The 8,815-nt window shown below is 35.6% G+C and overlaps 1 long non-coding RNA gene across 1 annotated transcript; it reads left to right on the forward strand.

Annotated features, from left to right (window-relative positions):
• Positions 1 to 4,576: 4,576 nt before the first annotated feature.
• On the forward strand, positions 4,577 to 8,517 carry LOC103680474. Its single transcript, XR_573118.2, has 3 exons — positions 4,577 to 4,645; positions 7,805 to 7,862; positions 7,975 to 8,517. It is a non-coding gene; the product is annotated as an uncharacterized LOC103680474 (long non-coding RNA).
• The last annotated feature ends 298 nt before the right edge of the window (positions 8,518 to 8,815 follow it).

Here is an 8,815-nt window from a genome sequence, read left to right on the forward strand (position 1 = left end):
AAGTATATAGATAATACAGTTATGTTTCCTATTGTGGTGAATTGCTGTTTATAATTATAAAATATCCATTTTTATTTGTCAGTTATTTTCTTGCCTAAGTATGCAATTCAAATTCTTTGCTTTATGTATTTTCATATACTTCAGTTTGGTGGATAATACCCATATTCTGTAACTTTGGTCTTTATCTTGATTTTCAAGGTGGCTGTATCTTGCTTTAATACATATAATAGCAGGCTCAATGGATACTTTTTTTCCCCTACAATAAATAGGCCTTCTTTTTTAGAGCATTTTCAAGTTCATAGCAAAACATAGCAGAAAGTACAGAGAGTTTCCATTTACCCCATGTTCCCATATGTGTCTAGCCTGCCCTGTTGTCAACATCCTGTACCACGGTGGTACATTGTTACATTTACATTAAGTCATCCTTGTCCCCCAAAGTCCATAGTTTACATTAGGGCTCAGTCTTGGTGTTGTACACCCAATGCACCCATGTGGTGTCACATAGAAGAGTTCCACTGCCTTAAAAGTCCTCCGGGCTGTGCCTATTCATCACTCCTTTTGTGCCAACCCTTTATTCCTAACTTAAAAAGTTCTACTTTTTCCAGAATGTGAAAGAGTTGCAATCATACAGTAGGTATCTTCTTGGATGTTTAAAACATTAAAATTCCAGGGGTGCCTGGGTGGCACAGCGGTTAAGCATCTGCCTTTGGCTCAGGGCGTGATCCTGGCATTATGGGATCGAGCCCCACATCAGGCTCCTCCGCTATGAGCCTGCTTCTTCCTCTCCCACTCCCCCTGCTTGTGTTCCCTCTCTCGCTGGTTGTCTCTATCTCTGTCGAATAAATAAATAAAATTTTTTAAAAAAATTAAAATTCCAGGGTAATTGAATGGAGTGATTCAAGATAGCCTTTGTCCTTTTTTGTTTTGTTTTGTTTTCATCAGTGTAGGATCTGATGACATGTGCGTTATGGACTGAGAAAGTGTGATTTCTGTAGACATTTGTCACATAATGGGGAGGGTTGAGAACAATGACATTATGTACTACTACCTAGCCCTAACCATTGGTACCATCCTCGTCTAAGAGGTGAGTCCAGATAGACGCTCTAGCAATGAAAGTAGGTAGTATCAAGAGGTTATACTTTATTAAACCAGACGCACTAAAATCACTAACATCTTTCAAACTCACCTTGCAATTGGAAATATGGCACAAGAGTCAGTTTGCTGTGTTTTGCCATGCTGCAAAGTACCGTGGCTACAGACCAAACTTTGTGATGAGGTGTTTCATCGTAAACTTAACAGTCTCTGCTGAAGTGCTGGAGAAGTTCTGCTGTGTTACAGCAAAATAAGTACAGTCTCTTTTAACTGCTCCTAGTCGTGGAAGTCCAGAAGAATCATGCTATTTAAGTTTGACTTTGTCAGTCTCTGATAATGATTCTGCTGATGATAGCATTTTCTGTCAGTCTCATAGGGTTTGGTTCCAATTATGGTCATTATAAACATTCACTTGCAGGTACCAAATTTTGATAAATACCATTCTTTCTTGCATTTGGTAAACGTAGAGGAGAAAGTAAGATTTCTTAATGCATTAACTGCCTACCAATAGTATGGTTAATATTCCCTCCAGTGTGGTTTCCAGGTGTGGTCCCAAAAATATACCTTTTAACAAATCATCAGTCTTATACTTTTAATCTGTATTTTTCTATTGTTGATTTAAAATGTATTTTGTTATTTTTTTTTAGCGGTGGATGAGAGTTCTGAAGACACGTTAAGCAGGTAGGATTTTTATGGATTTTTAAAAATTATGTGTTGACTGAGGGAATGCAGAGAAAAGCCTTTGTGGAGAGTTGTACTCTGGGCTAGAGACTATATTACGTGCTTGACATTTATTACTTACGTAGTCATTACAATAGCTTCACTAAGTAGCTGTGCTATTATAGCCTTTTTTTTTTTACTTCAAAGTTTTAATATTTGGCAAACAAAAAAGGTTACTTCTCAAAATGAACAAACCTACAGCTCAAGCCTTTCCATTTATTTTGATATAAAAACAGGAGTTACGCATCTTATCAAAATTCTTATTTAATCAATCAATTCACTGAACCTCAAAAATAAAATCACTGTGGATCCAGACATACTCATTGGTCTTCCTTTCCTCAAGCCTCATCAACCCTTAACCTTTTTTTTTTTAATGATTTTTTATTATATTATGTTAGTCACCATACAGTACATCCCCGGTTTCCGATGTAAGGCTCGATGATTCATTAGTTGCGTATAACACCCAGTGCACCATGCAATACGTGCCCTCCTTACTACCCATCACCGGTCTATCCCATTCCCCCACCCCTCTCCCCTCTGAGGCCCTCAGTTTGTTTCTCATAGTCCATAGTCTCTCATGTTTCATTCCCCCTTCTGATTGCCCCCCCTTTCTTTATCCCTTTCTTCCCCTACTGATCATCCTAGTTCTTATGTTCCATAGATGAGAGAAATCATATGATAGTTGTCTTTCTCTGCTTGACTTATTTCACTTAGCATTATCTCCTCCAGTGCCATTCTAGCCATTCTGACAGGTGTAAGGTGATAATTCATTGTGGTTAACTTTTGTACGATTAACTTTCAAACATTTCAGAGAATTCCTTGCTTGTCACTCTTACTTATGGGAACCAAGACTGGGTCTTTATTAGGTATTTCACGTATTCGGAGAGGTGGAGGCAAAACAGAGAACGAAAACCATTTAAAACCAGAGGCCAAAGTTTGAAAGACCTGTACTCTAGCAACTACAAAACATTGATGACAGAAATTGAAGATGACACAAAGAAGTGGAAAGACATCTATGCTCAAGGATGGGAAGAACACATATCGTTAAAATTTCTATAGTACCCAGCGCAATCTGCAGATTTAATGCAATGCCTATTAAAATACCAACGACATTTCTCACAGAACTAGAACAAACAGTCCTAAAATTTGTATGGAACCACTAAAGACCTCGAATAGCCAAAGCAGTATTGAAAAAGAAAAACAAATTGGAGGTATCACAATTGCAGATTTCAAGTGATAGTACAAAACTATCCTAATCCAAACAGTATGGTATTGGCATAAAAACAGAGATATAGATCAGTGGAATAAAACAGAAAACCCAGAACGAAACCCATAAGAATATGGTCAATTAATCCTTGACGAAGCAGGGAAGAATATCCAATGCGGAAAAAGCAGTCTCTTCAACAAATGGTGTTGGGGAAAGTGAACAGCTACATGCAAAAGAATGAAACTGGACAGAAAAATAAACTCAGAAATGGGTTTAAGACCTAAATGTGACTCCTGAAATCATAACATACTTGAAGAGCGCACAGGCAATAATCTCTCTGATATTGGCTGTAGCAACATTTTTTTGCTAGTTCTATGACCTGAGGCAAGAGCAGTAAAAGCAAAAGTAAACTTTTGGGACATCAAGATCAAAAGGTTTTGCACAGTGATGGAATCAATACACAAAAGGAAAAGGCAACCTAGAGAATGGGAGAAGATATTTGCAGATGACATATGTGATAAAGGGTTAGTATACAAATACGAGGTACTGATAGAACTCAACACCCAAACGCAACCCTGTTTAAAAATGATCAGAAGACAGGAGCAGACATTTTTCCAAAGAAAACATACAGATGGCCAACAGGCACATAAGAAGATGCTTAACATCACTCATCGTCAGGGAAATGCAAATCAAAACGGCAACAAGATACCACCGCACACCCGTCGGAATGGCTAAAATCAAAAACACAAGACAGAAGTGTTGGTCAGAAGGCGGAGAAAAAGGAACCCTCTTGGACTGTTGGTGGGAATGCAAACTGGTACAGCCACTGTGGGAAAAAGTATGGCGTTTCCTCAAAAAGCTAAAAATAGAACTACCCTACAATCCCGTGATTGCACTACTGGGTATTTATTCAAAAAATACAGAAACACCAATTCAAAGGGATACATGCAGCCCTATGTTTACTACAGCATTATTTGCAATAGTCAGCCCAAGTGTCCATTGACAGATGAATGGATAAAGAGGAAGTGGTATATATACACAATGGAATATTATTCAGCCATAGAAAAGAATGAAATCTTGCCATTTACAATGAAATGGATGGAAATAGAGAGTATTAAGCTAAGCGAAGTAAGTCAGAGAAAGACATCAACCATATGATTTCACTCATGTAGAATTTAAGGAACAATAAAAATGAGCAAAGAAAAAAAAGAGAGACAGACAAACCCAGAAACAGCCTCTTAACTATAGAGAACAAATTGATGGTTGCCAGAGGGGAGATGGGTGGGGGAATGGCTGAAGTAGGAGAGAGGGAGTAAGGAATGCCATTGTCATGAGGAGCCCTGGGTGATGTATGGAATTGCCGAATCATTATATTGTATACACGAAACTAATATAGCACTGCATGTTAATGGTACTGGAATTAAAATAAAAACTTAGTAATAAGAACAGAGGCCAAATTTTAATTATATCAAGAAATTTCTTTCAATAAATAGATAGCTGACCTTTCACTCAATTTTTCTTTTTAATGAACTTGGTTTGTTGTATATTTTTGTCTAAAGGCTTTCTGTTTACCATGGTAACGATGATGCACGGCCTACATCAGTTGATGGCAACGTTAATATCAAGGTAAAGTACTCTCTTGTGAAATTAATTTTCCTGCTCTGAATTTAGTTTTGTCTATTATTTACTGTTAAAATTTAGCAGTGGCCTGCCTGTCATCATTTTATGTTTGTAATGGAAAGTTGTTCAGAACAAACCATTTTACAAAATTATGACAAGTTGAAAAATCTTTTTTTTTACTCTGGCAAATAGTGAAGGTGGAGGTTGAAGAAAATGGGCTGGAAAATATATAATGACAGGAAAATTATATTGGGAAAAGCTTTCGCATAATGGTGGAAATATGACATTTGGTCAAGGCTAAGGATTCTTACTGAGTTTAAATTATCTTAACATGACTGTCTTTCTCTTTGCATCTTTCTTGCTTGCTTGCTTTCTTGCTTTCTTTTATTCTTTCTTTCTTTCTTTCTTTCTTTCTTTGTTTCTCTAGAAAACATGAATTTTATAATACTAATGCCTAAATGAAATCTTTAGTGGATCCAATTATATATTGCAGATATTTTTTCTTGGACATTTTTTATTTTGCCAGCCTGTAGTGTTATGTCAGAAGATTTTTTTCCTCTGTTTCTATCCTTTGTTCTACATTCAGATTAAAATTATATTAGAAATTGTGGAAATTCAGAAATTTAAATTGTTTCTCAACATGTATATTGCGAAGGCATTCCACTGTGCTTTCAAAATGATTCCAAGGAGAGTATAGTTAAAACTCTTTATCTAAGTGAAGAATACATGTTTTGCCTAAAGTAATAATCAGCTCTAGAAGCAGATGCTCTTCATACCCATATGGTAAAATGTCCAATTTCAGAAATCTTTTATATTATAGTTTTTAAAAATATCTACTTGTAGCCTTTGTATCAGATTCTAAAACTGAAAATCTCACTCATTTTATGTTTATTTAAATATTCATTTGAAAGCCCCTGCATCATTATATGCTGCTGGATGTTAGGAAACATAATTGTGCATCTCTTGAAACACCTAGAATAAAGTCTTGCTTGGAAGAGGCAATTTAATATTTTTGAATGTGAATAAATGAGCAGACAGATGGAATTATGTATAATGGAATGTTATAAGTAATGTAATGTGTATAATTTGTCATAATTAAATACATAAATTTTAAAAAATATGGCTCAAATTTAGATTCTATTTTCATGTTTAGGCTTTATAAGTGCAAATGAATTATGTTGAGGAAACAAAGAAATAAATAAGAAGGAAGGTTACAGTGTATTTTAGTATCCTCTAATTGTGAGCTTAGAGTTGTAGATGAAAATGCCCAACTATTTTCTTTAACCCCACCTATGTCCCATTAGATATATCCTTTCAAGGAATCCATTTCTCCTTAGAATTCTCATTACCAGTCTCTTCTTCTCCATGTGCAAAGTTGATGTATTAGAAACATTTCTTTTCTATTTTTTCTCTCTCTGGTAATAATTTATAGCTTTCAGATAGTGACAGATGACCACAAATTGAACAACCTATAGTGAAAACAAATTCCTTTACTACAGAAATTATAAAGAAATAATTGTAGAGTGAGAAAAGCATCATTATTAGGGATAAACTATGAACAAGAGCCTCTGTCTTATATATATTATTTATAATTTATTTGTAATATATATTTATAATATGTAATTGAAAAATTTTAGAGACTTCTTGTTTGTTGTATATCCATAATCATACTTCACATATTCGAAAATACATATTTTTTCCATATAATGCTGTACTTACATTTTTCCTTTTTTTCCTTGTCTTAAGCTTGTGCTTGATTGATTGGTCATGTCTTATTGTTTTCCTTTTTGCTTCTTCTCCCCCAACTCTTTTTTTTTTTTAATGACTTATCCGTACCCTAATTTTTCCTTGCAGAAACATTTCTCAGAGTCTGTTCCTCAGTCCTTCTTCTTCTTGTCTCCAATGTCAATATATTTGGTTATGAAGTGTTGTAAGTGTTGTCTGGAGTGTGTTGGTTTTCATTCACATGAATCATTGCTCCACAAGGTTTATTATTAGTTTTTTCCTCTTTTCTGGAAGGAGCTGAATTTAAACAATCATTTGTCTTTAGCATTTTGACAAACAAAACCAACTTAAAGTGTAATTCCAACTTACCTAAATAAGATACTACTAAAAACTAAATTTTAATATTTTCTCCTACAAGAGATATTCGTGCAAATATAAATCATGCAAACACATGTTAAAGTATAAATAATTAATCTAAATTTCTTAATGTTTGGGGTTTTTATCAATAATGCTTTCAATTACCTAGGAACAAAGTTGTGTTTTAGGTTACTTTGGTAAAGAATGTATTTAAAAATATTTAAAATTTCAATTTAATTTACATATACTGTATTCTTAGTTTTAGAGGTAGAATTCAGTGATTCATTAGTTGCACACAACACCCAGTGCTCATTAATTCAAGTACCCTCCTTAATGCCCATCACTCCTTATTCCACTCCCTGCCCCCCACTCTGCCTCCCCTCCAGCAACCCTGTTTCTTGCCTATAGTTAAGAGTCTCTTAGGGTCTGCCTCCCTCCCTGTTTTCATCTTTTTTTTTTCCTTCCCTTCCCCTATGTTCGTCTGTTTTGTTTCTTAACTTCCACATATGAGTGAAATCGTGGTAGTTGTCTTTCTCTGACTTTTTTCGCTTAGCAGAATACCTTCTAGTTCCATTCAAGTCATTGCAAATGGCAGGAGTTCGTTCTTTTTGATGGCTGAGTAATATTCCATTGTGTGTATATGCCACATCTTCTTTATCCATTCATCTGTCAGTGGACATCTAGGCTCTTTCCATAGTCTGGCTATTGTGGCCTTGCTGCTGTTAACATTGGGGTGCAGATGCCCCTTCAGATCACTATGTTTGTATCCTTTGGAGAAATACCTAGTAGTGCAGTTGCTGGGTTGTAGGCTAGCTTTAGTTTTAAATGGTTCAGGAAGAATTTGTATGATAATCAGGGGTAAGGAAAGTAACACTTTGGGACTAGCTATTAAATCTCTCATAATCCTCACCCCATGAGAAAATGTAGGCTAGTAAATGGCAGAACAGTGACTTGAATCTACATTTGAATGATTCCAAAAGCTGTGTTCTTTGTGTAGCGGTGCTCATTTGATAATAGCGACTATTATGATTATTTTACCAAATGTGATACTTGCAATCCTTAAAACTATTAATTTTTTTCTAGAATGTCCCCAAACCAAGCTTAAGAAAGCTAATGGCTGCTTGTGAGAAATTCAAGAACTGTAAGCTATTTGAAGACTTTTGTTATTCACTGCTGTTTGTCCACTCTTGTGTTACTCAGTAATTCAAAATTACAGATATTTTCATGTACTCTTTATTTTGTTTTTTACTAAGTGGAAACAAAACCTGGCCTTATGACAGTAGGCGATAATCTTTCACTTACGGACGATAATTCTGATCATAAAGATGAAGATACAAAAGTGCGTGACCTTTTTTGTCCTGAAATTCCATCAGCCAACACTCTTAAAAAACCTCTCAGGCCGTTAGAAGGCCTTGGTGTTACAAAGGTAAGTTGTTTTGTCTTAAACTTTTTTCCCCGATGGTTTTTTTCACTTACATCCTCTTGATCCTTATAATGAAAAGAATCTTAGGAAGAAATGGAAGTCCTCAAGATCATAAGAGAACACAGTGTAATAACAACAGGGAGATAAGTACCGGATTGAGATTTATAAAGGTTGGTGGGAGTGAACAATTCTTAGGTATGCCAGTATGGAAGTAAAGAATTAGAAAGCAACTGGCAAGAACAGCTAGATGGAGGTGAAGATGAGGGAGGGGGTGGGGGGAAGAATTCATTTAAGAAGGGCAAGATGAATGTAAAGATTGAAGAGTTGAGAGAGAGTATTACAAAAACACAATTGCAGTAGTGGGGCTAAGGGAGAGCAGATAGTCTGTATTATAAAGAACAATTCCTAAGTATGCCAGTATGGAAGTAAAGAATTAGAAAGCAACTGGCAAGAACAGCTAGATGGAGGTGAAGATGAGGGAGGGGGTGGGGGGAAGAATTCATTTAAGAAGGGCAAGATGAATGTAAAGATTGAAGAGTTGAGAGAGAGTATTACAAAAACACAATTGCAGTAGTGGGGCTAAGGGAGAGCAGATAGTCTGTATTATAAAATAGGGTAGAGATTATTTTGAGTGCAAACTAAGAAAACAAAGTCAGGTAATACAAATGCTT

This window comes from Ursus maritimus, unplaced genomic scaffold (assembly GCF_017311325.1).
Source record: "Ursus maritimus isolate PB19 unplaced genomic scaffold, ASM1731132v1 scaffold_271, whole genome shotgun sequence".
Lineage (NCBI taxonomy): Eukaryota > Metazoa > Chordata > Mammalia > Carnivora > Ursidae > Ursus > Ursus maritimus.